The sequence below is a fragment of the Brienomyrus brachyistius genome, chromosome 2 (assembly GCF_023856365.1).
Source record: "Brienomyrus brachyistius isolate T26 chromosome 2, BBRACH_0.4, whole genome shotgun sequence".
Taxonomy (NCBI): Eukaryota; Metazoa; Chordata; class Actinopteri; order Osteoglossiformes; family Mormyridae; genus Brienomyrus; species Brienomyrus brachyistius.
Window position 1 is genome coordinate 38,832,712 of NC_064534.1, and position 26,902 is coordinate 38,859,613.

At 45.3% G+C, this 26,902-nt stretch overlaps 14 non-coding genes and 3 pseudogenes across 14 annotated transcripts; all 17 read left to right on the forward strand.

The window, feature by feature from the left end:
* The first annotated feature begins 575 nt into the window (after window positions 1-575).
* On the forward strand, window positions 576-694 carry LOC125736507 (5S ribosomal RNA). Its single transcript, XR_007395785.1, has one exon. It is a non-coding gene; the product is annotated as a 5S ribosomal RNA (ribosomal RNA).
* A 1,080-nt stretch (window positions 695-1,774) lies between these two features.
* On the forward strand, window positions 1,775-1,893 carry LOC125735255 (5S ribosomal RNA). The gene has a single exon (XR_007394552.1). It is a non-coding gene; the product is annotated as a 5S ribosomal RNA (ribosomal RNA).
* A 1,076-nt stretch (window positions 1,894-2,969) lies between these two features.
* Window positions 2,970-3,088, forward strand: LOC125736508 (5S ribosomal RNA). Its single transcript, XR_007395786.1, has one exon. It is a non-coding gene; the product is annotated as a 5S ribosomal RNA (ribosomal RNA).
* A 7,838-nt stretch (window positions 3,089-10,926) lies between these two features.
* LOC125734847 (5S ribosomal RNA) lies at window positions 10,927-11,045 on the forward strand. The gene has a single exon (XR_007394150.1). It is a non-coding gene; the product is annotated as a 5S ribosomal RNA (ribosomal RNA).
* Window positions 11,046-12,122: 1,077 nt separating this feature from the next.
* On the forward strand, window positions 12,123-12,241 carry LOC125734849 (5S ribosomal RNA). The gene has a single exon (XR_007394152.1). It is a non-coding gene; the product is annotated as a 5S ribosomal RNA (ribosomal RNA).
* Window positions 12,242-13,318: 1,077 nt separating this feature from the next.
* Window positions 13,319-13,437, forward strand: LOC125732618 (5S ribosomal RNA). Its single transcript, XR_007391993.1, has one exon. It is a non-coding gene; the product is annotated as a 5S ribosomal RNA (ribosomal RNA).
* Window positions 13,438-14,514: 1,077 nt separating this feature from the next.
* Window positions 14,515-14,633, forward strand: LOC125734788 (5S ribosomal RNA). The gene has a single exon (XR_007394091.1). It is a non-coding gene; the product is annotated as a 5S ribosomal RNA (ribosomal RNA).
* Window positions 14,634-15,720: 1,087 nt separating this feature from the next.
* Window positions 15,721-15,839, forward strand: LOC125732980 (5S ribosomal RNA). The gene has a single exon (XR_007392340.1). It is a non-coding gene; the product is annotated as a 5S ribosomal RNA (ribosomal RNA).
* Window positions 15,840-16,917: 1,078 nt separating this feature from the next.
* On the forward strand, window positions 16,918-17,036 carry LOC125732981 (5S ribosomal RNA). Its single transcript, XR_007392341.1, has one exon. It is a non-coding gene; the product is annotated as a 5S ribosomal RNA (ribosomal RNA).
* Window positions 17,037-18,111: 1,075 nt separating this feature from the next.
* On the forward strand, window positions 18,112-18,230 carry LOC125731370 (5S ribosomal RNA; annotated as a pseudogene).
* A 1,072-nt stretch (window positions 18,231-19,302) lies between these two features.
* LOC125732940 (5S ribosomal RNA) lies at window positions 19,303-19,421 on the forward strand. The gene has a single exon (XR_007392302.1). It is a non-coding gene; the product is annotated as a 5S ribosomal RNA (ribosomal RNA).
* Window positions 19,422-20,493: 1,072 nt separating this feature from the next.
* LOC125732802 (5S ribosomal RNA) lies at window positions 20,494-20,612 on the forward strand. The gene has a single exon (XR_007392169.1). It is a non-coding gene; the product is annotated as a 5S ribosomal RNA (ribosomal RNA).
* A 1,076-nt stretch (window positions 20,613-21,688) lies between these two features.
* Window positions 21,689-21,807, forward strand: LOC125734974 (5S ribosomal RNA). The gene has a single exon (XR_007394275.1). It is a non-coding gene; the product is annotated as a 5S ribosomal RNA (ribosomal RNA).
* A 1,082-nt stretch (window positions 21,808-22,889) lies between these two features.
* Window positions 22,890-23,008, forward strand: LOC125732619 (5S ribosomal RNA). The gene has a single exon (XR_007391994.1). It is a non-coding gene; the product is annotated as a 5S ribosomal RNA (ribosomal RNA).
* A 1,079-nt stretch (window positions 23,009-24,087) lies between these two features.
* On the forward strand, window positions 24,088-24,206 carry LOC125730923 (5S ribosomal RNA). The gene has a single exon (XR_007391216.1). It is a non-coding gene; the product is annotated as a 5S ribosomal RNA (ribosomal RNA).
* Window positions 24,207-25,280: 1,074 nt separating this feature from the next.
* On the forward strand, window positions 25,281-25,399 carry LOC125731822 (5S ribosomal RNA; annotated as a pseudogene).
* A 1,074-nt stretch (window positions 25,400-26,473) lies between these two features.
* On the forward strand, window positions 26,474-26,592 carry LOC125731823 (5S ribosomal RNA; annotated as a pseudogene).
* Window positions 26,593-26,902: the final 310 nt, after the last annotated feature.

Genomic DNA, 26,902 nt, shown 5'->3' on the forward strand with positions numbered 1-26,902 from the left:
TCACAGAGGAATTAGGGATGGAAACTTCTTTGCTGGTGGTAGAAGCGGTCTGGTGAATTTTTAGAGAGAAGAGGCCGTCGATGTTTGAATGTAGAAAATTGTTCTGGCTGCAGCCTGCAGTATGGACTTGTTGGTGTGTGTAGCTCCCAGTGTTCTGACAGCGCGACGTTTTGGGGAAGCATGTGATTCAGCAGCTACCAGTGGGCTTCGTGCGGCGGAGATTTTGTGGCTGTTAGCGGAGTTGATAACAGAGAGTCGTTAAGAGAAGCCTGCATGCGGTAGGCAAAGGAGTAATGTTTGCCGGCGGGGGACGTGCGGCGATTAACCTGTGCGGTAGTGAAAAGGAGTTAAAGAGAAGGAAGTGTGCGGATGCGGAAAGAATGGAATAATTGTGGTAGGCTGCCGGCTGAGTAGTTTGGTGAATGTTTGGTGTGGTTCCGGCACTGCCGATTGGATGGTGGTGCTGCAGTGTGAGTCAGATAAAAAAAAAAAAAAACAGGAGTAGGATCCAATGGGACTAACTGGAATGTATAGACGCGTGTAATGCAAAAGGGCTATTTTTGCTAACATCTCTCGCTTACAGCCATACCACCCTGAACGCGCCCGATCTCGTCTGATCTCGGAAGCTAAACAGGCTAGGGTCTGGTTAGTACTTGGATGGGACACCACCTGTGAATACCAGGTGCTGTAAGCTTTTCTCACTTTTACTTTATACAGGGGGCGCTCCACTTCACGATTAATTTAAATCTATCACTCCCCTTCCATTTTACTATTTTATATATATATTTTTTTTTTTTCTCTCATTCCTAAAGGCAGCTTTTAGAAACCGTTTTACTCTAAATACTTCCTGGTAATTCTAGGTGCTGTAAGCTGTTCGTGCCTTTATTCCACCAGGGCGCGATCTTCTCACAAACTTGAAGACTGTCACTCCCCATTCACGTTTTACAACTTATTGTTAATGATAAAGAGACAGCTTTTTACACACAGTTTTAAACAAAGTACTGATATTATTCCTCTTCAACTGACCGCTTTGTTTTCTATGCAAAAACCACTTCGCCACAGAAGACTCGATATTATTGGCATAGCAAGTTCTGCTCTTCTCCTTTCAAAACTTGCTAAAAGCTGTATTTAAAAGAACAGATTGGCCGGGGTAATTCACACCTTTCAATGCCAGCTTAATGTTTAGGTTAGTGGGAATCACAGAGGAATTAGGGATGGAAACTTCTTTGCTGGTGGTAGAAGCGGTCTGGTGAATTTTTAGAGAGAAGAGGCCGTCGATGTTTGAATGTAGAAAATTGTTCTAGCTGCAGCCTGCAGTATGGACTTGTTGGTGTGTGTAGCTCCCAGTGTTCTGACAGCGCGACGTTTTGGGGAAGCATGTGATTCAGCAGCTACCAGTGGGCTTCGTGCGGCGGAGATTTTGTGGCTGTTAGCGGAGTTGATAACAGAAGGTCATTAAGAGAAGCCTGCATGCGGTAGGCAAAGGAGTAATGTTTGCCGGCGGGGGACGTGCGGCGATTAACCTGTGCGGTAGTGAAAAGGAGTTAAAGAGAAGGAAGTGTGCGGATGCGGAAAGAATGGAATAATTGTGGTAGGCTGCCGGCTGAGTAGTTTGGTGAATGTTTGGTGTGGGTCCGGCGCTGCCGATTGGATGGTGGTGCTGCAGTGTGAGTCAGATAAAAAAATAAAAAAAACCAGGAGTAGGATCCAATGGGACTAACTGGCATGTATAGACGCGTGTAATGCAAAAGGGCTGTTTTTGGTAGCATCTCTCACTTATGGCCATACCACCCTGAACACGCCCGATCTCATCCGATCTCGAAAGCCAAGCAGGGTAGGGTCTGGTTAGTACTTGGATGGGAGACCTCCTGGGAATACCAGGTGCTGTAAGCTTTTCTCACTTTTACTTTATACAGGGGGCGCTCCACTTCACGATTAATTTAAATCTATCACTCCCCTTCCGTTTTACTATTTTATATATATATATATTTTTTCTTTCATTCATAAAGGCAGCTTTTACACACCGTTTTACTCTAAATACTTCCTGGTAATTCTAGGTGCTGTAAGCTGTTCGTGCCTTTATTCCACCAGGGCGCGATCTTCTCACAAACTTGAAGACTGTCACTCCCCATTCACGTTTTACAACTTATTGTTAATAATAAAGAGACAGCTTTTTACACACAGTTTTAAACAAAGTACTGATATAATTCCTCTTCAACTCACCGCTTTGTTTTCTATGCAAAAACCACTTCGCCACAGAAGACTCGATATTATTGGCATAGCAAGTTCTGCTCTTCTCCTTTCAAAACTTGCTAAAAGCTGTATTTAAAAGAACAGATTGGCCGGGGTAATTCACACCTTTCAATGCCAGCTTAATGTTTAGGTTAGTGGGAATCACAGAGGAATTAGGGATGGAAACTTCTTTGCTGGTGGTAGAAGCGGTCTGGTGAATTTTTAGAGAGAAGAGGCCGTCGATGTTTGAATGTAGAAAATTGTTCTGGCTGCAGCCTGCAGTATGGACTTGTTGGTGTGTGTAGCTCCCAGTGTTCTGACAGCGCGACGTTTTGGGGAAGCATGTGATTCAGCAGCTACCAGTGGGCTTCGTGCGGCGGAGATTTTGTGGCTGTTAGCGGAGTTGATAACAGAGAGTCGTTAAGAGAAGCCTGCATGCGGTAGGCAAAGGAGTAATGTTTGCCGGCGGGGGACGTGCGGCGATTAACCTGTGCGGTAGTGAAAAGGAGTTAAAGAGAAGGAAGTGTGCGGATGCGGAAAGAATGGAATAATTGTGGTAGGCTGCCGGCTGAGTAGTTTGGTGAATGTTTGGTGTGGTTCCGGCACTGCCGATTGGATGGTGGGGCTGCAGTGTGAGTCAGATAAAAAAAAAAAAAAACAGGAGTAGGATCCAATGGGACTAACTGGAATGTATAGACGCGTGTAATGCAAAAGGGCTATTTTTGCTAACATCTCTCGCTTACAGCCATACCACCCTGAACGCGCCCGATCTCGTCTGATCTCGGAAGCTAAACAGGCTAGGGTCTGGTTAGTACTTGGATGGGACACCACCTGTGAATACCAGGTGCTGTAAGCTTTTCTCACTTTTACTTTATACAGGGGGCGCTCCACTTCACGATTAATTTAAATCTATGTAACCAGGTGATCTGGAGATTTTGACCATGAGCGGTTAAGCTGCATCGGGGAACGAGGGGGAATAGGTGGTTGCGCCTTTAAGCAACTTGGTGACATCATCACCTGAGAGAGAGCGCGAAAAGCCACTGTCTGGATGCGCCATTTTAAGCTGGATAAGCTGGGCTGCGGACGGTTTTCCGAGTGGGGTGAGAGTTTCCCAGAGTACCAGAGAGCGGTGCGTCACAAGGTTTTCTGCCCGCGCCTTGAGGTTTTACTGTGTGCCATTACCGTATTATTTTCAGTGCAAAACTGCCGTTTCCTTTTATTTCGGTGTACTCGGTTATGTGAGGTCTGCCTCACAGGGTTTTCCGTGTGTTTTATTTTACTTTTATACTGTACCAGTCCCACCTGAGTGTGGAGTTTTATTTCTTTTCTGTAAGAGAATCCTCTGTAAGGGAAAAGTGTAAGGTTTAAGAAACTGTTCATTGTAAATCCTTTTATCTTCCAACCAAAATGTCTAATTAATTAGGCCTATGGAATAAATTAGACCCAAAAAGAGTATTTGTGTTCCTGCGTGTTGTTTCCCGGGCCACAAATTTTGGTACCAGGAGTGGGGTATATTCCAATCATTTAAGAGGATTTGCATTGTTCAGTATGCTATATAAAAGCAACGGGAAATAATACGGTAGTGGTGAAGAAACAGGTTGGTGGTTTCTGCTGACTGGAGGGACACTGGACCGGTGGAGCAACTCGAGTAACGGGAAGCGGTGCGAGGAGTGCCCAAGCGGCGGAGCCGGTGTGACGTTCCCAGAAGAGTGGACCGGGTGGAGTGCTCATCCCTCGCCTGAACTTTCAGAGGACCGTTTATCCTTTCAAAAAGTGTGGTGTAGAGTATTTTACGATGTCTGGTTCAGAAGATGAGCAGTCTGAGACTGTTTTGAGGGGGCAGGTTAAAGAACTACAGAGTAGACATGAGGACGCCATGGCGACGATAGCTGCCCTAACTAAGCGGTCTTATGTTTATGTTCCCAGGGAGAGACATATCTCTCCATTTAGTGGTGACTTTGAGACTGATGGCCGATCGGTGGATGATTTCATTGACGAAGTTGAACGTGTGCTTCGTGCAAGAAATCAATCTGAACAGGACCAGTATGATTTTGTATTGTCACTTCTTAGGGGAGCAGCTTTAGAGGAAGCGCATATGCGCAGTAATGCTGATTGTGACAATCCCAATGACTTATTCACCTACCTGAGAGCAGCTTTCAGGGACAAGCGCAGTGTTCATCAACTGCTGCATAGTTTCTATAGTCGGAGGCAGCAGGAGGGGGAGGGCATTCGAGAATTTTCCCACGCCCTATCGCAAGCTCTTAATTCTGTATTGAGGTGTTCTCCGGAAGCAGTCACTAATGAGAGAAAGACACTAAGGGATCAGTTCATAGAAGGGGTTAGAGACCCTGCTCTTAGAAGGGAGCTTCGTAAATATGTGCGAGGCAACCCAGAGTCATCCATGATTGAGGTGCGGGAGGAGGCTCAGCTGTGGTGTCTGGAAGAGTTTCCCAGAAACCCGAAGACCACCAAATTTAGGGGCAGCAGTGATCATGTACACTGTTCCGCCTTACAAGCGCAGGAAGCAAATTCTGCCACCTTGGAGGATGTCCTTAAGGTAATAGCTGACCAGGGGAAGGCCATTAGTGAGTTGACCAGGGCGGTGAAAGATCTTGCCGTACAGAAGGGTGGATTTAGTAGTGATGCCAGGCCTAAACGACAGCCCAGGTATACCGAAGATGGGCGGCCCATCTGTTTTAAGTGTCGAGGTGCGGGGCATGTGGCAAAGGATTGCTTGCAAAGGCAAAATGCTGGAGGTGTAGTTTCTTCCCCCGCAGCTCAGGGAAACGCCCCTCCCCAGTTGTTGTGAGTCGAGCAATTCGGGGAAGTACCCTAGACTCAAATCTTACACCGTCATCCCAGAGTCAGTTGCTGCAGCGAGCTGTAGGGACATGTCCAGTTGTTGAGCTTAAAATTGGGGACATTAAGACACCCTGCCTATTAGATACTGGTAGCCAGGTGAGCACCATTACTGAGAAATTCTTTCGAAAATACTTGCATGGAGAGGATGAGGATATGCTTCCCACCTCTGGCTGGCTTAGATTAACAGCCGCCAATGGACTAGACATACCTTATCTGGGTTATCTGGAGTTAGAGGTAATAGCAATGGGCTTAAAGCTGCCCAGTTGTGGCTTTCTGGTGGTCAGGGATCCAGTTAGTACTGAACAGTCTTTACCCTGCATTGTGGGAATGAACATTATCAGTCGGTGTAGGGAGCTGGTTTATGCAGAATTTGATACTACGCTGGGTGGAAAATTGGATTCTGATTGGAGAGACGTTTTTCAGAGACTGCAGAAGTGTAGTGTTGACCGTAAGTCAGTGGTCCGTGTAGCTGGGAAGTTCCCAGAACACATACCTGCTGCATCTGTAGCCACGATCCAGGTCGCTAAGGGTGCACATGACGGTCTGATGTTGTTTGAGCCACTTAGCACGCCATTACCGAGGGGTCTGATAGTAATTCCCACACTGGTAGATCCGTCCAGTCCCGTGATGCAGTTACCAGTTCTGAATCTCTCACAAGAAGATGTATGGCTCCCGCCTAGGGCCCGGTTGGGTGTCCTGTCGAAAGTGGCGTGTATAGAGAATGAATCACAATGTGCAGTGAAATTTCAGCGGATCGCGGCTAGCGTTGAGCAAGTTACAGTTGTTGTTCCTGGTTGTAACGGTGATTTATCTGTTCTAGAGACACTTGACCTTGGTGGTAATGAGGAACAAAAGGTTCAGTTGAAGGCACTGCTGGCCAGGTATATTGACATATTTGCAGTAGAGGACGAGGACCTGGGGTATACGGACAGGGTAAGGCATGAAATTCACCTAACAGATGATGATCCTGTTACCCAGCCTTATCGGCGAATACCGCCCACCCAGTATGGTGAAGTTAAGGAGCACATTTCTAAACTCTTAAGCAAAGGTGTTATTCAGGAAAGCAGTAGCGCCTATGCATCACCTATAGTGTTGGTAAGGAAGGCAGATGGCAGCCTACGGCTGTGTGTGGATTATAGGCGGTTAAATCAGAAGACCAAAAAGGATGCCTTCCCCTTGCCGCGAATTGATGAAAGTTTTGATGCCCTTCGGGGGGCCCAGTACTTCTCTACCATTGATCTGGCGAGTGATTATCATCAGGTGGCGGTAGAGGAGCACGATAGGCATAAGACTGCTTTCTCTACTCCTTTTGGATTATATGAGTATCTCAGATTACCATTTGGTGTTTGCAATGGACCTGCAACGTTTCAAAGGCTCATGCAGGCCACTATGAACGATCTTGTCTTCCAAATCATGCTAGTATACCTTGACGATATATTAGTGTATTCTCAGACATTCCCGGAACACTTAGAGAGGCTTGACAGGGTGCTTAGGCGTCTCAAAGAGACAGGCCTTAAAGTGAAATTACAGAAGTGCCATTTCCTCCAGACCGAGGTAAATTTCTTGGGTCACCAAGTGTCTGCTGATGGTATAGGTACTGATCCAGGAAAGGTTTCAGCTGTGAGGCAATGGCCAGTACCATCTACGGTTAGGGGTTTGAGATCATTCTTGGGCTTTTGTAGCTACTACAGACGGTTTATCCATGGGTTCTCAAAGATTGCTGGCCCACTGCATGATGTGGTAAATTTGTGTTCAAACACAGGTAGTCCTGGTAAGGCCAACCAGTTGTTAACTCTAGCGTGGACTGAAGAATGTCAGGCGGCCTTTGACTTACTGAAGGACAGGCTGACTAGTGCCCCCATCCTTGGCTTCACGGATTTTACTCAGCCTTTCATACTAGAAACTGATGCGAGTAACCACGGTCTTGGAGCCGTTTTGTATCAGCAACAGGATGGTGTCAAACGAGTCATAGCCTATGCTAGTAGGCGACTGAGGAGTGCCGAAAGGAATGATAGGTACTACAGTAGTATGAAACTAGAGCTCTTAGCTCTTAAATGGGCAATAACTGAGAAGTTTCGTGGCTATTTACTGGGTTCCAAATTTACGGTCATTACTGACAACAACCCTCTATGTTATTTAAAAACAGCAAAGCTTGGTGCTATAGAGCAAAGGTGGGTTGCTCAGCTGTCGGTGTTTGATTTTGAGGTACAATATAGGCCAGGGCAAAATAACATAGTGGCTGACACTTTGTCTAGGCAGCCATTAGCAGGGGAGCCGGAGCAAGTTTCTGAAGATGCTGAGTTTGACGGTTGTGTAGCGATTTGCAGTCTGAGTCGCGGCACAAAGCTTGATTCAGAGCTGGTTACAGCAGCCCTTGAGAGCTGCAAGATTAGACAGATTAGGATTGCAGAACCCAGGGAGAAGAAGCCTCTTGAATTAACTCAGGGTAACACACCAACACTCCCAGGTTATTCAATGGAGGAACTGCAGTCATTCCAGCAAAAGGATCCGATGCTGCAGATATTTAGGGGCCTGTGGGATCGGAAAAAGGTACCTACAGGGAAGGAGCGGCAAGTTTTGCCCAGACCGGTTCGTCTGTTGCTTAAACACTGGGATTGTGTGAAGATAGTAAATGGCTTGTTGTATCGAGTGGTTTCGGATGAGAAACACGGAGAGTACTTTCAGTTGTTGTTGCCTAGCAGTCTGAGGAAGCAGGTGTTGGAAGGGGCGCATGACTCTATGGGTCATCAGGGCGTTGAACGTACATTGCAGTTGTTGAGGCGAAGATGCTTTTGGGTAGGAATGCACGAGGATGTCGCGCGGTGGGTAAAGGAATGTCAGCGGTGTGTGCTTGCCAAGATGCCGCAGCCTAAGATCCATCCTGCCATGAAGTCTTTTCTTGCCTCAAGACCATTGGAGGTGATTGCTGTAGATTTCACAGTGCTGGAGCCTTCCATTGACGGTCGTGAGAATGTGTTGGTGGTCACAGACATTTTCACGAAATTTACACAGGCCTTCCCAGCTCGGGACCAAAAGGCAGATACCACAGCAAAGATCCTTTTACGGGAATGGTTCATGAAGTATGGAGTCCCGGAGAGGCTTCACTCAGAACAGGGACGAAATTTTGAAAGCGCGGTTGTAGCAGAGCTTTGTAGACTGTATGGGGTGAAGAAGAGCAGGACTACTCCCTACCATCCTACGGGAAATGCTCAGTGCGAGCGATTTAATCCATGATTTGCTACGCACATTGCCTCCCGAAAAGAAACGCAGATGGCCTGAGCACCTGCCTGAATTGGTGTATGCGTACAATGTGACTCCCCATTCAACCACAGGCTATTCTCCTTATTATTTGTTGTTTGGTGTTGAACCCCACTTACCAGTGGATGCTTTGTTGGGACAAAAGCAGGTGGTCAATCCAAACCATGATTGGTTAGCTGTGCATCAACAGTGTTTAAGCGAAGCGCATGCCAGAGCGAAGGTGTATTCTGAGCAGAAAGCTGCTGAGCGCATTTCTGTGCAGAGGGACATAGTCTATTGTCCAAAGATTGAAGTGGATGCCCTGGTGTACTTGCGTGATCGGCCACTAGGTCGCAACAAGATACAGGATGCATGGAAGCCCACGGTTCACAGGGTTGTGGAAGTTTTGGGTAACACCTACACTGTAGAGCCAGTGGAGGGAGGTCCTTGCAAGAGGGTAAACAGGGTGGATATAAAGCCCTGTGTTAGCCCTTCTGTGCCAGCGCCACGGAGAAAACTCCCTGCTCCTGTAACTCAGTCTAGTCCGTCTTCAGGGACCGAGTCAGATGTTGGAGATGCAGAGGAAGATGTCTTCCTGGTGAGACATATGGTCCTGGGGTCAAATATATTGCTGGACAGGTCTGAACTCGTTGGTTCACAGCCAGTGGCCTGTCGGGATGAGGACATGCAAATTGGGTCTGCTGAAACTCCAAATAGGGAGACAGTAGAAACAGATGCAGGTGAGCCTAGCCCTGAAATGCAGAGACCTGTAGCTGGGCCACGTCGGAGCCGAAGAGTGAACGCGGGGCAACATTCAAATGTGTATCATGAGCCTAGATCCGTTCTTGACATGGCCTCCGTAAGTCCTGCTGCAGTCTCACAGATATTGACTAGTTTAAGTACAGTTTTATTTCGAGAAGCAATCAAAGAGGTTAGGAAGACCTTGGTAGGTAGTGAGTAATCGAGGGCGCTTACTCCACGCAGGGGAGAATGTAACCGGGTGATCTGGAGATTTTGACCATGAGCGGTTAAGCTGCATCGGGGAACGAGGGGGAATAGGTGGTTGCGCCTTTAAGCAACTTGGTGACATCATCACCTGAGAGAGAGCGCGAAAAGCCACTGTCTGGAAGCGCCATTTTAAGCTGGATAAGCTGGGCTGCGGACGGTTTTCCGAGCGGGGTGAGAGTTTCCCAGAGTACCAGAGAGCGGTGCGTCACAAGGTTTTCTGCCCGCGCCTTGAGGTTTTACTGTGTGCCATTACCGTATTATTTTCAGTGCAAAACTGCCGTTTCCTTTTATTTCGGTGTACTCGGTTATGTGAGGTCTGCCTCACAGGGTTTTCCGTGTGTTTTATTTTACTTTTATACTGTACCAGTCCCACCTGAGTGTGGAGTTTTATTTCTTTTCTGTAAGAGAATCCTCTGTAAGGGAAAAGTGTAAGGTTTAAGAAACTGTTCATTGTAAATCCTTTTATCTTCCAACCAAAATGTCTAATTAATTAGGCCTATGGAATAAATTAGACCCAAAAAGAGTATTTGTGTTCCTGCGTGTTGTTTCCCGGGCCACATCTATCACTCCCCTTCCATTTTACTATTTTATATATATATATATATTTTTTTCTCTCATTCATAAAGGTAGCTTTTACACACCGTTTTACTCTAAATACTTCCTGGTAATTCTAGGTGCTGTAAGCTGTTCGTGCCTTTATTCCACCAGGGCGCGATCTTCTCACAAACTTGAAGACTGTCACTCCCCATTCACATTTTACAACTTATTGTTAATGATAAAGAGACAGCTTTTTACACACAGTTTTAAACAAAGTACTGATATTATTCCTCTTCAACTGACCGCTTTGTTTTCTATGCAAAAACCACTTCGCCACAGAAGACTCGATATTATTGGCATAGCAAGTTCTGCTCTTCTCCTTTCAAAACTTGCTAAAAGCTGTATTTAAAAGAACAGATTGGCCGGGGTAATTCACACCCTTCAATGCCAGCTTAATGTTTAGGTTAGTGGGAATCACAGAGGAATTAGGGATGGAAACTTCTTTGCTGGTGGTAGAAGCGGTCTGGTGAATTTTTAGAGAGAAGAGGCCGTCGATGTTTGAATGTAGAAAATTGTTCTGGCTGCAGCCTGCAGTATGGACTTGTTGGTGTGTGTAGCTCCCAGTGTTCTGACAGCGCGACGTTTTGGGGAAGCATGTGATTCAGCAGCTACCAGTGGGCTTCGTGCGGCGGAGATTTTGTGGCTGTTAGCGGAGTTGATAACAGAGGGTCGTTAATAGAAGCCTGCATGCAGTAGGCAAAGGAGTAATGTTTGCCGGCGGGGGACGTGCGGCGATTAACCTGTGCGGTACTGAAAAGGAGTTAAAAAGAAGGAAGTGTGCGAATGCGGAAAGAATGGAATAATTGTGGTAGGCTGCCGGCTGAGTAGTTTGGTGAATGTTTGGTGTGGGTCCGGCGCTGCCGATTGGATGGTGGTGCTGCAGTGTGAGTCAGAAAAAAAAAAAAAAAAACCAGGAGTATGATCCAATGGGACTAACTGGCATGTATAGACGCGTGTAATGCAAAAGGGCTGTTTTTGGTCACGTCTCTTGCTTATGGCCATACCACCCTGAACACGCCCGATCTCATCCGATCTCGGAAGCCAAGCAGGGTAGAGTCTGGTTAGTACTTGGATGGGAGACCTCCTGGGAATACCAGGTGCTGTAAGCTTTTCTCACTTTTACTTTATACAGGGGGCGCTCCACTTCACGATTAATTTAAATCTATCACTCCCCTTCCATTTTACTATTTTATATATATATATATTTTTCTCTCATTCATAAAGGCAGCTTTTACACACCATTTTACTTTAAATACTTCCTGGTAATTCTAGGTGCTGTAAGCTGTTCGGGCCTTTATTCCACCAGGGCGCGATCTTCTCACAAACTTGAAGACTGTCACTCCCCATTCACGTTTTACAACTTATTGTTAATGATAAAGAGACAGCTTTTTACACACAGTTTTAAACAAAGTACTGATATTATTCCTCTTCAACTGACCGCTTTGTTTTCTATGCAAAAACCACTTCGCCACAGAAGACTCGATATTATTGGCATAGCAAGTTCTGCTCTTCTCCTTTCAAAACTTGCTAAAAGCTGTATTTAAAAGAACAGATTGGCCGGGGTAATTCACACCCTTCAATGCCAGCTTAATGTTTAGGTTAGTGGGAATCACAGAGGAATTAGGGATGGAAACTTCTTTGCTGGTGGTAGAAGCGGTCTGGTGAATTTTTAGAGAGAAGAGGCCGTCGATTTTTGAATGTAGAAAATTGTTCTGGCTGCAGCCTGCAGTATGGACTTGTTGGTGTGTGTAGCTCCCAGTGTTCTGACAGCGCGACGTTTTGGGGAAGCATGTGATTCAGCAGCTACCAGTGGGCTTCGTGCGGCGGAGATTTTGTGGCTGTTAGCGGAGTTGATAACAGAGGGTCGTTAATAGAAGCCTGCATGCAGTAGGCAAAGGAGTAATGTTTGCCGGCGGGGGACGTGCGGCGATTAACCTGTGCGGTAGTGAAAAGGAGTTAAAAAGAAGGAAGTGTGCGGATGCGGAAAGAATGGAATAATTGTGGTAGGCTGCCGGCTGAGTAGTTTGGTGAATGTTTGGTGTGGGTCCGGCGCTGCCGATTGGATGGTGGTGCTGCAGTGTGAGTCAGAAAAAAAAAAAAAATAAACCAGGAGTATGATCCAATGGGACTAACTGGCATGTATAGACGCGTGTAATGCAAAAGGGCTGTTTTTGGTCACGTCTCTTGCTTATGGCCATACCACCCTGAACACGCCCGATCTCATCCGATCTCGGAAGCCAAGCAGGGTAGAGTCTGGTTAGTACTTGGATGGGAGACCTCCTGGGAATACCAGGTGCTGTAAGCTTTTCTCACTTTTACTTTATACAGGGGGCGCTCCACTTCACGATTAATTTAAATCTATCACTCCCCTTCCATTTTACTATTTTATATATATATATTTTTTTCTCTCATTCATAAAGGCAGCTTTTACACACCATTTTACTTTAAATACTTCCTGGTAATTCTAGGTGCTGTAAGCTGTTCGGGCCTTTATTCCACCAGGGCGCGATCTTCTCACAAACTTGAAGACTGTCACTCCCCATTCACGTTTTACAACTTATTGTTAATGATAAAGAGACAGCTTTTTACACACAGTTTTAAACAAAGTACTGATATTATTCCTCTTCAACTGACCGCTTTGTTTTCTATGCAAAAACCACTTCGCCACAGAAGACTCGATATTATTGGCATAGCAAGTTCTGCTCTTCTCCTTTCAAAACTTGCTAAAAGCTGTATTTAAAAGAAAAGATTGGCCGGGGTAATTCACACCCTTCAATGCCAGCTTAATGTTTAGGTTAGTGGGAATCACAGAGGAATTAGGGATGGAAACTTCTTTGCTGGTGGTAGAAGCGGTCTGGTGAATTTTTAGAGAGAAGAGGCCGTCGATTTTTGAATGTAGAAAATTGTTCTGGCTGCAGCCTGCAGTATGGACTTGTTGGTGTGTGTAGCTCCCAGTGTTCTGACAGCGCGACGTTTTGGGGAAGCATGTGATTCAGCAGCTACCAGTGGGCTTCGTGCGGCGGAGATTTTGTGGCTGTTAGCGGAGTTGATAACAGAGGGTCGTTAATAGAAGCCTGCATGCAGTAGGCAAAGGAGTAATGTTTGCCGGCGGGGGACGTGCGGCGATTAACCTGTGCGGTAGTGAAAAGGAGTTAAAAAGAAGGAAGTGTGCGGATGCGGAAAGAATGGAATAATTGTGGTAGGCTGCCGGCTGAGTAGTTTGGTGAATGTTTGGTGTGGGTCCGGCGCTGCCGATTGGATGGTGGTGCTGCAGTGTGAGTCAGAAAAAAAAAATAAATAAACCAGGAGTATGATCCAATGGGACTAACTGGCATGTATAGACGCGTGTAATGCAAAAGGGCTGTTTTTGGTCACGTCTCTCGCTTATGGCCATACCACCCTGAACACGCCCGATCTCATCCGATCTCGGAAGCCAAGCAGGGTAGGGTCTGGTTAGTACTTGGATGGGAGACCTCCTGGGAATACCAGGTGCTGTAAGCTTTTCTCACTTTTACTTTATACAGGGGGCGCTCCACTTCACGATTAATTTAAATCTATCACTCCCCTTCCATTTTACTATTTTATATATATATATATTTTTCTCTCATTCATAAAGGCAGCTTTTACACACCATTTTACTTTAAATACTTCCTGGTAATTCTAGGTGCTGTAAGCTGTTCGGGCCTTTATTCCACCAGGGCGCGATCTTCTCACAAACTTGAAGACTGTCACTCCCCATTCACGTTTTACAACTTATTGTTAATGATAAAGAGACAGCTTTTTACACACAGTTTTAAACAAAGTACTGATATTATTCCTCTTCAACTGACCGCTTTGTTTTCTATGCAAAAACCACTTCGCCACAGAAGACTCGATATTATTGGCATAGCAAGTTCTGCTCTTCTCCTTTCAAAACTTGCTAAAAGCTGTATTTAAAAGAACAGATTGGCCGGGGTAATTCACACCCTTCAATGCCAGCTTAATGTTTAGGTTAGTGGGAATCACAGAGGAATTAGGGATGGAAACTTCTTTGCTGGTGGTAGAAGCGGTCTGGTGAATTTTTAGAGAGAAGAGGCCGTCGATGTTTGAATGTAGAAAATTGTTCTGGCTGCAGCCTGCAGTATGGACTTGTTGGTGTGTGTAGCTCCCAGTGTTCTGACAGCGCGACGTTTTGGGGAAGCATGTGATTCAGCAGCTACCAGTGGGCTTCGTGCGGCGGAGATTTTGTGGCTGTTAGCGGAGTTGATAACAGAGGGTCGTTAAGAGAAGCCTGCATGCAGTAGGCAAAGGAGTAATGTTTGCCGGCGGGGGACGTGCGGCGATTAACCTGTGCGGTAGTGAAAAGGAGTTAAAAAGAAGGAAGTGTGCGGATGCGGAAAGAATGGAATAATTGTGGTAGGCTGCCGGCTGAGTAGTTTGGTGAATGTTTGGTGTGGGTCCGGCGCTGCCGATTGGATGGTGGGGCTGCAGTGTGAGTCAGATAAAAAAAAAAAAAAAACCAGGAGTAGGATCCAATGGGACTAACTGGCATGTATAGACGCGTGTAATGCAAAAGGGCTGTTTTTGGTAGCATCTCTCGCTTACGGCCATACCACCCTGAACACGCCCGATCTCGTCTGATCTCGGAAGCCAAGCAGTGTAGGGTCTGGTTAGTACTTGGATGGGAGACCTCCTGGGAATACCAGGTGCTGTAAGCTTTTCTCACTTTTACTTTAAACGGGGGGCGCTCCACTTCACGATTAATTTAAATCTATCACTCCCCTTCCATTTTACTATTTTATATATATATATATATATATATTTTTTTTTCTCTCATTCATAAAGGCAGCTTTTACACACCGTTTTACTCTAAATACTTCCTGGTAATTCTAGGTGCTGTAAGCTGTTCGGGCCTTTATTCCACCAGGGCGCGATCTTCTCACAAACTTGAAGACTGTCACTCCCCATTCACGTTTTACAACTTATTGTTAATGATAAAGAGACAGCTTTTTACACACAGTTTTAAAGAAAGTACTGATATTATTCCTCTTCAACTGACCGCTTTGTTTTCTATGCAAAAACCACTTCGCCACAGAAGACTCGATATTATTGGCATAGCAAGTTCTGCTCTTCTCCTTTCAAAACTTGCTAAAAGCTGTATTTAAAAGAACAGATTGGCCGGGGTAATTCACACCCTTCAATGCCAGCTTAATGTTTAGGTTAGTGGGAATCACAGAGGAATTAGGGATGGAAACTTCTTTGCTGGTGGTAGAAGCGGTCTGGTGAATTTTTAGAGAGAAGAGGCCGTCGATGTTTGAATGTAGAAAATTGTTCTGGCTGCAGCCTGCAGTATGGACTTGTTGGTGTGTGTAGCTCCCAGTGTTCTGACAGCGCGACGTTTTGGGGAAGCATGTGATTCAGCAGCTACCAGTGGGCTTCGTGCGGCGGAGATTTTGTGGCTGTTAGCGGAGTTGATAACAGAGGGTCGTTAAGAGAAGCCTACATGCAGTAGGCAAAGGAGTAATGTTTGCCGGCGGGGGACGTGCGGCGATTAACCTGTGCGGTAGTGAAAAGGAGTTAACAAGAAGGAAGTGTGCGGATGCGGAAAGAATGGAATAATTGTGGTAGGCTGCCGGCTGAGTAGTTTGGTGAATGTTTGGTGTGGGTCCGGCGCTGCCGATTGGATGGTGGGGCTGCAGTGTGAGTCAGATAAAAAAAAAAAAAAACAGGAGTAGGATCCAATGGGACTAACTGGCATGTATAGACGCGTGTAATGCAAAAGGGCTGTTTTTGGTAACATCTCTCGCTTACGGCCATACCACCCTGAACACGCCCGATCTCGTCTGATCTCGGAAGCCAAGCAGGGTAGGGTCTGGTTAGTACTTGGATGGGAGACCACCTGGGAATACCAGGTGCTGTAAGCTTTTCTCACTTTTACTTTATACAGGGGGCGCTCCACTTCACGATTAATTTAAATCTATCACTCCCCTTCCATTTTACTATTTTATATATATATATATTTTTTTCTCTCATTCATAAAGGCAGCTTTTAGAAACCGTTTTACTCTAAATACTTCCTGGTAATTCTAGGTGCTGTAAGCTGTTCGTGCCTTTATTCCACCAGGGCGCGATCTTCTCACCAACTTGAAGACTGTCACTCCCCATTCACGTTTTACAACTTATTGTTAATGATAAAGAGACAGCTTTTTACACACAGTTTTAAACAAAGTACTGATATTATTCCTCTTCAACTGACCGCTTTGTTTTCTATGCAAAAACCACTTCGCCACAGAAGACTCGATATTATTGGCATAGCAAGTTCTGCTCTTCTCCTTTCAAAACTTGCTAAAAGCTGTATTTAAAAGAACAGATTGGCCGGGGTAATTCACACCCTTCAATGCCAGCTTAATGTTTAGGTTAGTGGGAATCACAGAGGAATTAGGGATGGAAACTTCTTTGCTGGTGGTAGAAGCGGTCTGGTGAATTTTTAGAGAGAAGAGGCCGTCGATGTTTGAATGTAGAAAATTGTTCTGGCTGCAGCCTGCAGTATGGACTTGTTGGTCTGTGTAGCTCCCAGTGTTCTGACAGCGCGACGTTTTGGGGAAGCATGTGATTCAGCAGCTACCAGTGGGCTTCGTGCGGCGGAGATTTTGTGGCTGTTAGCGGAGTTGATAACAGAGGGTCGTTAAAAGAAGCCTACATGCAGTAGGCAAAGGAGTAATATTTGCCGGCGGGGGACGTGCGGCGATTAACCTGTGCGGTAGTGAAAAGGAGTTAACAAGAAGGAAGTGTGCGGATGCGGAAAGAATGGAATAATTGTGGTAGGCTGCCGGCTGAGTAGTTTGGTGAATGTTTGGTGTGGGTCCGGCGCTGCCGATTGGATGGTGGGGCTGCAGTGTGAGTCAGATAAAAAAAAAAAAAAACCAGGAGTAGGATCCAATGGGACTAACTGGCATGTATAGACGCGTGTAATGCAAAAGGGCTGTTTTTGGTACCATCTCTCGCTTACGGCCATACCACCCTGAACACGCCCGATCTCGTCTGATCTCGGAAGCCAAGCAGGGTAGGGTCTGGTTAGTACTTGGATGGGAGACCACCTGGGAATACCAGGTGCTGTAAGCTTTTCTCACTTTTACTTTATACAGGGGGCGCTCCACTTCACGATTAATTTAAATCTATCACTCCCCTTCCATTTTACTATTTTATATATATATTTTTTTTTTTCTCTCATTCATAAAGGCAGCTTTTAGAAGCCGTTTTACTCTAAATACTTCTTGGTAATTCTAGGTGCTGTAAGCTGTTCGTGCCTTTATTCCACCAGGGCGCGATCTTCTCACCAACTTGAAGACTGTCACTCCCCATTCACGTTTTACAACTTATTGTTAATGATAAAGAGACAGCTTTTTACACACAGTTTTAAACAAAGTACTGATATTATTCCTCTTCAACTGACCGCTTTGTTTTCTATGCAAAAACCACTTCGCCACAGAAGACTCGATATTATTGGCATAGCAAGTTCTGCTCTTCTCCTTTCAAAACTTGCTAAAAGCTGTATTTAAAAGAACAGATTGGCCGGGGTAATTCACACCCTTCAATGCCAGCTTAATAGTTAGGTTAGTGGGAATCACAGAGGAATTAGGGATGGAAACTTCTTTGCTGGTGGTAGAAGCGGTCTGGTGAATTTTTAGAGAGAAGAGGCCGTCGATGTTTGAATGTAGAAAATTGTTCTGGCTGCAGCCTGCAGTATGGACTTGTTGGTGTGTGTAGCTCCCAGTGTTCTGACAGCGCGACGTTTTGGGGAAGCATGTGATTCAGCAGCTACCAGTGGGCTTCGTGCGGCGGAGATTTTGTGGCTGTTAGCGGAGTTGATAACAGAGGGTCGTTAAGAGAAGCCTACATGCAGTAGGCAAAGGAGTAATGTTTGCCGGCGGGGGACGTGCGGCGATTAACCTGTGCGGTAGTGAAAAGGACTTAAAGAGAAGGAAGTGTGCGGATGCGGAAAGAATGGAATAATTGTGGTAGGCTGCCGGCTGAGTAGTTTGGTGAATGTTTGGTGTGGGTCCGGCGCTGCCGATTGGATGGTGGGGCTGCAGTGTGAGTCAAATAAAAAAAAAAAACCAGGAGTAGGATCCAATGGGACTAACTGGCATGTATAGACGCGTGTAATGCAAAAGGGCTGTTTTTGGCAGCATCTCTTGCTTACGGCCATACCACCCTGAACACGCCTGATCTCGTCTGATCTCGGAAGCTAAGTGGGGTAGGGTCTGGTTAGTACTTGGATGGGAGACTGCCTGTGAATACCACGTGCTGTAAGCTTTTCTCACTTTTACTTTATACAGGGGGCGCTCCACTTCACGATTAATTTAAATCTATCACTCCCCTTCCATTTTACTATTTTATATATATATATTTTTTCTCTCATTCATAAAGGCAGCCTTTACACACCGTTTTACTCTAAATACTGCCTGGTAATTCTAGGTGCTGTAAGCTGTTCGTGCCTTTATTCCACCAGGGCGCGATCTTCTGACAAACTTGAAGACTGTCACTCCACATTCACGTTTTACAACTTATTGTTAATGATAAAGAGACAGCTTTTTACACACAGTTTTAAACAAAGTACTGATATTATTCCTCTTCAACTGACCGCTTTGTTTTCTATGCAAAAACCACTTCGCCACAGAAGACTCGATATTATTGGCATAGCAAGTTCTGCTCTTCTCCTTTCAAAACTTGCTAAAAGCTGTATTTAAAAGAACAGATTGGCCGGGGTAATTCACACCCTTCAATGCCAGCTTAATGTTTAGGTTAGTGGGAATCACAGAGGAATTAGGGATGGAAACTTCTTTGCTGGTGGTAGAAGCGGTCTGGTGAATTTTTAGAGAGAAGAGGCCGTCGATGTTTGAATGTAGAAAATAGTTCTGGCTGCAGCCTGCAGTATGGACTTGTTGGTGTGTGTAGCTCCCAGTGTTCTGACAGCGCGACATTTTGGGGAAGCATGTGATTCAACAGCTACCAGTGGGCTTCGTGCGGCAGAGATTTTGTGGCTGTTAGCGGAGTTGATAACAGAGGGTTGTTAAGAGAAGCCTGCAAGAGGTAGGCAAAGGAGTAATGTTTGCCGGCGGGGGACGTGCAGCGATTAACCTGTGCGGTAGTGAAAAGGAGTTAAAGAGAAGGAAGTGTGCGGATGCGGAAAGAATGGAATAATTGTGGTAGGCTGCCGGATGAGTAGTTTGGTGAATGTTTGGTGTGGGTCCGGCACTGCCGATTGGATGGTGGTGCTGCAGTGTGAGTCAGATAAAAAAAAAAAAACAGGAGTAGGATCCAATGGGACTAACTGGTATGTATAGACACGTGTAATGCAAAAGGGCTATTTTTGGTAGCGTCTCTTGCTTACGGCCATACCACCCTGAACGCACCCGATCTCGTCTGATCTCGAAAGCTAAGCAGGGTAGGGTCTGGTTAGTACTTGAATGGGAGACCACCTGGGAATACCAGGTGCTGTAAGCTTTTCTCACTTTTACTTTATACAGGGGGCGCTCCACTTCACGATTAATTTAAATCTATCACTCCCCTTCCATTTTACTATATTATATATTTCTTTTTTCTCTCATTCATAAAGGCAGCTTTTAGAAACCGTTTTACTCTAAATACTTCCTGGTAATTCTAGGTGCTGTAAGCTGTTCGTGCCTTTATTCCACCAGGACGCGATCTTCTCACCAACTTGAAGACTGTCACTCCCCATTCACGTTTTACAACTTATTGTTAATGATAAAGAGACAGCTTTTTACACACAGTTTTAAACAAAGTACTGATATTATTCCTCTTCAACTGACCGCTTTGTTTTCTATGCAAAAACCACTTCGCCACAGAAGACTCGATATTATTGGCATAGCAAGTTCTGCTCTTCTCCTTTCAAAACTTGCTAAAAGCTGTATTTAAAAGAACAGATTGGCCGGGGTAATTCACACCCTTCAATGCCAGCTTAATGTTTAGGTTAGTGGGAATCACAGAGGAATTAGGGATGGAAACTTCTTTGCTGGTGGTAGAAGCGGTCTGGTGAATTTTTAGAGAGAAGAGGCCGTCGATGTTTGAATGTAGAAAATAGTTCTGGCTGCAGCCTGCAGTATGGACTTGTTGGTGTGTGTAGCTCCCAGTGTTCTGACAGCGCGACGTTTTGGGGAAGCATGTGATTCAGCAGCTACCAGTGGGCTTCGTGCGGCGGAGATTTTGTGGCTGTTAGCGGAGTTGATAACAGAGGGTCGTTAAGAGAAGCCTGCATGCTGTAGGCAAAGGAGTAATGTTTGCCGGCGGGGGACGTGCGGCGATTAACCTGTGCGGTAGTGAAAAGGAGTTAAAAAGAAGGAAGTGTGCGGATGCGGAATGAATGGAATAATTGTGGTAGGCTGCCGGCTGAGTAGTTTGGTGAATGTTTGGTGTGGGTCCGGCGCTGCCGATTGGATGGTGGGGCTGCAGTGTGAGTCAGATAAAAAAAAAAAAAACCAGGAGTAGGATCCAATGGGACTAACTGGCATGTATAGACGCGTGTAATGCAAAAGGGCTGTTTTTGGTCACGTCTCTCGCTTACGGCCATACCACCCTGAACACGCCCGATCTCATCCGATCTCGGCAGCCAAGCAGGGTAGGGTCTGGTTAGTACTTGGATGGGAGACCTCCTGGGAATACCAGGTGCTGTAAGCTTTTCTCACTTTTACTTTATACAGGGGGCGCTCCACTTCACGATTGATTTAAATCTATCACTCCCCTTCCATTTTACTATTTTATATATATATATATTTTTCTCTCATTCATAAAGGCAGCTTTTAGAAACCGTTTTACTCTAAATACTTCCTGGTAATTCTAGGTGCTGTAAGCTGTTCGGGCCTTTATTCCACCAGGGCGCGATCTTCTCACAAACTTGAAGACTGTCACTCCCCATTCACGTTTTACAACTTATTGTTAATGATAAAGAGACAGCTTTTTACACACAGTTTTAAACAAAGTACTGATATTATTCCTCTTCAACTGACCGCTTTGTTTTCTATGCAAAAACCACTTCGCCACAGAAGACTCGATATTATTGGCATAGCAAGTTCTGCTCTTCTCCTTTCAAAACTTGCTAAAAGCTGTATTTAAAAGAACAGATTGGCCGGGGTAATTCACACCCTTCAATGCCAGCTTAATATTTAGGTTAGTGGGAATCACAGAGGAATTAGGGATGGAAACTTCTTTGCTGGTGGTATAAGCGGTCTGGTGAATTTTTAGAGAGAAGAGGCCGTCGATGTTTGAATGTAGAAAATTGTTCTGGCTGCAGCCTGCAGTATGGACTTGTTGGTGTGTGTAGCTCCCAGTGTTCTGACAGCGCGACGTTTTGGGGAAGCATGTGATTCAGCAGCTACCAGTGGGCTTCGTGCGGCGGAGATTTTGTGGCTGTTAGCGGAGTTGATAACAGAGGGTCGTTAAGAGAAGCCTACATGCAGTAGACAAAGGAGTAATGTTTGCCGGCGGGGGACGTGCGGCGATTAACCTGTGCGGTAGTGAAAAGGAGTTAAAAAGAAGGAAGTGTGCGGATGCGGAAAGAATGGAATAATTGTGGTAGGCTGCCGGCTGAGTAGTTTGGTGAATGTTTGGTGTGGGTCCGGCGCTGCCGATTGGATGGTGGGGCTGCAGTGTGAGTCAGATAAAAAAAAAAAAAAAACAGGAGTAGGATCCAATGGGACTAACTGGCATGTATAGACGCGTGTAATGCAAAAGGGCTGTTTTTGGTAGCATCTCTCGCTTACGGCCATACCACCCTGAACACGCCCGATCTCATCTGATCTTGGAAGTTAAACAGGTTAGGGTCTGGTTAGTACTTGGATGGGAGACCTCCTGGGAATACCAGGTGCTGTAAGCTTTTCTCACTTTTACTTTATACAGGGGGCGCTCCACTTCACGATTAATTTAAATCTATCACTCCCCTTCCATTTTACTATTTTATATATATATATTTTTTTTTTTTCTCTCATTCATAAAGGCAGCTTTTAGAAACCGTTTTACTCTAAATACTTCCTGGTAATTCTAGGTGCTGTAAGCTGTTCGTGCCTTTATTCCACCAGGGCGCGATCTTCTCACCAACTTGAAGACTGTCACTCCCCATTCACGTTTTACAACTTATTGTTAATGATAAAGAGACAGCTTTTTACACACAGTTTTAAACAAAGTACTGATATTATTCCTCTTCAACTGACCGCTTTGTTTTCTATGCAAAAACCACTTCGCCACAGAAGACTCGATATTATTGGCATAGCAAGTTCTGCTCTTCTCCTTTCAAAACTTGCTAAAAGCTGTATTTAAAAGAACAGATTGGCCGGGGTAATTCACACCCTTCAATGCCAGCTTAATGTTTAGGTTAGTGGGAATCACAGAGGAATTAGGGATGGAAACTTCTTTGCTGGTGGTAGAAGCGGTCTGGTGAATTTTTAGAGAGAAGAGGCCGTCGATGTTTGAATGTAGAAAATTGTTCTGGCTGCAGCCTGCAGTATGGACTTGTTGGTGTGTGTAGCTCCCAGTGTTCTGACAGCGCGACGTTTTGGGGAAGCATGTGATTCAGCAGCTACCAGTGGGCTTCGTGCGGCGGAGATTTTGTGGCTGTTAGCGGAGTTGATAACAGAGGGTCGTTAAGAGAAGCCTGCATGCAGTAGGCAAAGGAGTAATGTTTGCCGGCGGGGGACGTGCGGCGATTAACCTGTGCGGTACTGAAAAGGAGTTAAAAAGAAGGAAGTGTGCGGATGCGGAAAGAATGGAATAATTGTGGTAGGCTGCCGGCTGAGTATTTTGGTGAATGTTTGGTGTGGGTCCGGCGCTGCCGATTGGATGGTGGTGCTGCAGTGTGAGTCAGAAAAAAAAAAAAAAAAAAACAGGAGTATGATCCAATGGGACTAACTGGCATGTATAGACGCGTGTAATGCAAAAGGGCTGTTTTTGGTCACGTCTCTTGCTTATGGCCATACCACCCTGAACACGCCCGATCTCATCCGATCTCGGAAGCCAAGCAGGGTAGGGTCTGGTTAGTACTTGGATGGGAGACCTCCTGGGAATACCAGGTGCTGTAAGCTTTTCTCACTTTTACTTTATACAGGGGGCGCTCCACTTCACGATTAATTTAAATCTATCACTCCCCTTCCATTTTACTATTTTATATATATATATATATTTTTCTCTCATTCATAAAGGCAGCTTTTACACACCATTTTACTTTAAATACTTCCTGGTAATTCTAGGTGCTGTAAGCTGTTCGGGCCTTTATTCCACCAGGGCGCGATCTTCTCACAAACTTGAAGACTGTCACTCCCCATTCACGTTTTACAACTTATTGTTAATGATAAAGAGACAGCTTTTTACACACAGTTTTAAACAAAGTACTGATATTATTCCTCTTCAACTGACCGCTTTGTTTTCTATGCAAAAACCACTTCGCCACAGAAGACTCCATATTATTGGCATAGCAAGTTCTGCTCTTCTCCTTTCAAAACTTGCTAAAAGCTGTATTTAAAAGAACAGATTGGCCGGGGTAATTCACACCCTTCAATGCCAGCTTAATGTTTAGGTTAGTGGGAATCACAGAGGAATTAGGGATGGAAACTTCTTTGCTGGTGGTAGAAGCGGTCTGGTGAATTTTTAGAGAGAAGAGGCCGTCGATGTTTGAATGTAGAAAATTGTTCTGGCTGCAGCCTGCAGTATGGACTTGTTGGTGTGTGTAGCTCCCAGTGTTCTGACAGCGCGACGTTTTGGGGAAGCATGTGATTCAGCAGCTACCAGTGGGCTTCGTGCGGCGGAGATTTTGTGGCTGTTAGCGGAGTTGATAACAGAGGGTCGTTAAGAGAAGCCTGCATGCAGTAGGCAAAGGAGTAATGTTTGCCGGCGGGGGACGTGCGGCGATTAACCTGTGCGGTAGTGAAAAGGAGTTAAAAAGAAGGAAGTGTGCGGATGCGGAAAGAATGGAATAATTGTGGTAGGCTGCCGGCTGAGTAGTTTGGTGAATGTTTGGTGTGGGTCCGGCGCTGCCGATTGGATGGTGGGGCTGCAGTGTGAGTCAGATAAAAAAAAAAAAAAAACCAGGAGTAGGATCCAATGGGACTAACTGGCATGTATAGACGCGTGTAATGCAAAAGGGCTGTTTTTGGTAGCATCTCTCGCTTACGGCCATACCACCCTGAACACGCCCGATCTCATCCGATCTCGGAAGCCAAGCAGGGTAGGGTCTGGTTAGTACTTGGATGGGAGACCTCCTGGGAATACCAGGTGCTGTAAGCTTTTCTCACTTTTACTTTATACAGGGGGCGCTCCACTTCACGATTAATTTAAATCTATCACTCCCCTTCCATTTTACTATTTTATATATATATATATTTTTCTCTCATTCATAAAGGCAGCTTTTACACACCATTTTACTTTAAATACTTCCTGGTAATTCTAGGTGCTGTAAGCTGTTCGGGCCTTTATTCCACCAGGGCGCGATCTTCTCACAAACTTGAAGACTGTCACTCCCCATTCACGTTTTACAACTTATTGTTAATGATAAAGAGACAGCTTTTTACACACAGTTTTAAACAAAGTACTGATATAATTCCTCTTAAACTCACTGCTTTGTTTTCTATGCAAAAACCACTTCGCCACAGAATATTCGATATTATTGGCATATTATCTGCTCTTCTCCTCCTTTCAAAACTTGCTAAAAGCTGTATTTAAAAGAGCAGGTTGGCTGGGGTAATTCACACCCTTCAATGCCAGATTAATGTTTAGGTTAGTGGGAATCACAGAGGAATTAGGGATGGAAACTTCTTTGCTGATGGTAGAAGCGGTCTGGTGAATTTTTAGAGAGAAGAGGCCGTCGATGTTTCAATGTAGAAAATTGTTCTGGCTGCAGCCTGCAGTATGGACTTGTTGGCGTGTGTAGCTCCCAGTGTTCTGACAGCGTGACATTTTGGGGAAGCATGTGATTCAACAGCTACCAGTGGGCTTCGTGCGGCAGAGATTTTGTGGCTGTTAGCGGAGTTGATAACAGAAGGTCATTAAGAGAAGCCTGCATGCGGTAGGCAAAGGAGTAATGTTTGCCGGCGTGGGACGTGCGGCGATTAACCTGTGCGGTAGTGAAAAGGACTTAAAGAGAAGGAAGTGTGCGGATGCGGAAAGAATGGAATAATTGTGGTAGGCTGCCGGCTGAGTAGTTTGGTGAATGTTTGGTGTGGGTGCGGCGCTGCCGATTGGATGGTGGTGCTGCAGTGTGAGTCAGATAAAAAAAAAAAAAAACAGGAGTAGGATCCAATGGGACTAACTGGCATGTATAGAGGCGTGTAATGCAAAAGGGCTTTTTTGGTAGTGTCTCTTGCTTATGGCCATACCACCCAGAACACGCCTGGTCTCGTCTGATCTCGGAAGCCAAGCAGGGTAGGGTCTGGTTAGTACTTGGATGGGAGACTGCCTGGGAATACCACGTGCTGTAAGCTTTTCTCACTTTTACTTTATACAGGGGGCGCTCCACTTCACGATTAATTTAAATCTATCACTCCCCTTCCATTTTACTATTTTATATATATATATTTTTTCTCTCATTCATAAAGGCAGCCTTTACACACCGTTTTACTCTAAATACTGCCTGGTAATTCTAGGTGCTGTAAGCTGTTCGTGCCTTTATTCCACCAGGGCGCGATCTTCTGACAAACTTGAAGACTGTCACTCCACATTCACGTTTTACAACTTATTGTTAATAATAAAGAGACAGTTTTTTACACACAGTTTTAAACAAAGTACTGATATAATTCCTCTTAAACTCACTGCTTTGTTTTCTATGCAAAAACCACTTCGCCACAGAATATTCGATATTATTGGCATATTATCTGCTCTTCTCCTCCTTTCAAAACTTGCTAAAAGCTGTATTTAAAAGAGCAGGTTGGCCGGGGTAATTCACACCCTTCAATGCCAGATTAATGTTTAGGTTAGTGGGAATCACAGAGGAATTAGGGATGGAAACTTCTTTGCTGATGGTAGAAGCGGTCTGGTGAATTTTTAGAGAGAAGAGGCCGTCGATGTTTGAATGTAGAAAATTGTTCTGGCTGCAGCCTGCAGTATGGACTTGTTGGTGTGTGTAGCTCCCAGTGTTCTGACAGCGCGACGTTTTGGGGAAGCATGTGATTCAGCAGCTACCAGTGGGCTTCGTGCGGCGGAGATTTTGTGGCTGTTAGCGGAGTTGATAACAGAGGGTCGTTAAGAGAAGCCTGCATGCAGTAGGCAAAGGAGTAATGTTTGCCGGCGGGGGACGTGCGGCGATTAACCTGTGCGGTAGTGAAAAGGAGTTAAAAAGAAGGAAGTGTGCGGATGCGGAAAGAATGGAATAATTGTGGTAGGCTGCCGGCTGAGTAGTTTGGTGAATGTTTGGTGTGGGTCCGGCGCTGCCGATTGGATGGTGGTGCTGCAGTGTGAGTCAGATAAAAAAAAAAAAAAACAGGAGTAGGATCCAATGGGACTAACTGGCATGTATAGAGGCGTGTAATGCAAAAGGGCTGTTTTTGGTAGTGTCTCTTGCTTATGGCCATACCACCCAGAACACGCCTGGTCTCGTCTGATCTCGGAAGCCAAGCAGGGTAGGGTCTGGTTAGTACTTGGATGGGAGACTGCCTGGGAATACCACGTGCTGTAAGCTTTTCTCACTTTTACTTTATACAGGGGGCGCTCCACTTCACGATTAATTTAAATCTATCACTCCCCTTCCATTTTACTATTTTATATATATATATTTTTCTCTCATTCATAAAGGCAGCTTTTACACACCATTTTACTTTAAATACTTCCTGGTAATTCTAGGTGCTGTAAGCTGTTCGGGCCTTTATTCCACCAGGGCGCGATCTTCTCACAAACTTGAAGACTGTCACTCCCCATTCACGTTTTACAACTTATTGTTAATGATAAAGAGACAGCTTTTTACACACAGTTTTAAACAAAGTACTGATATT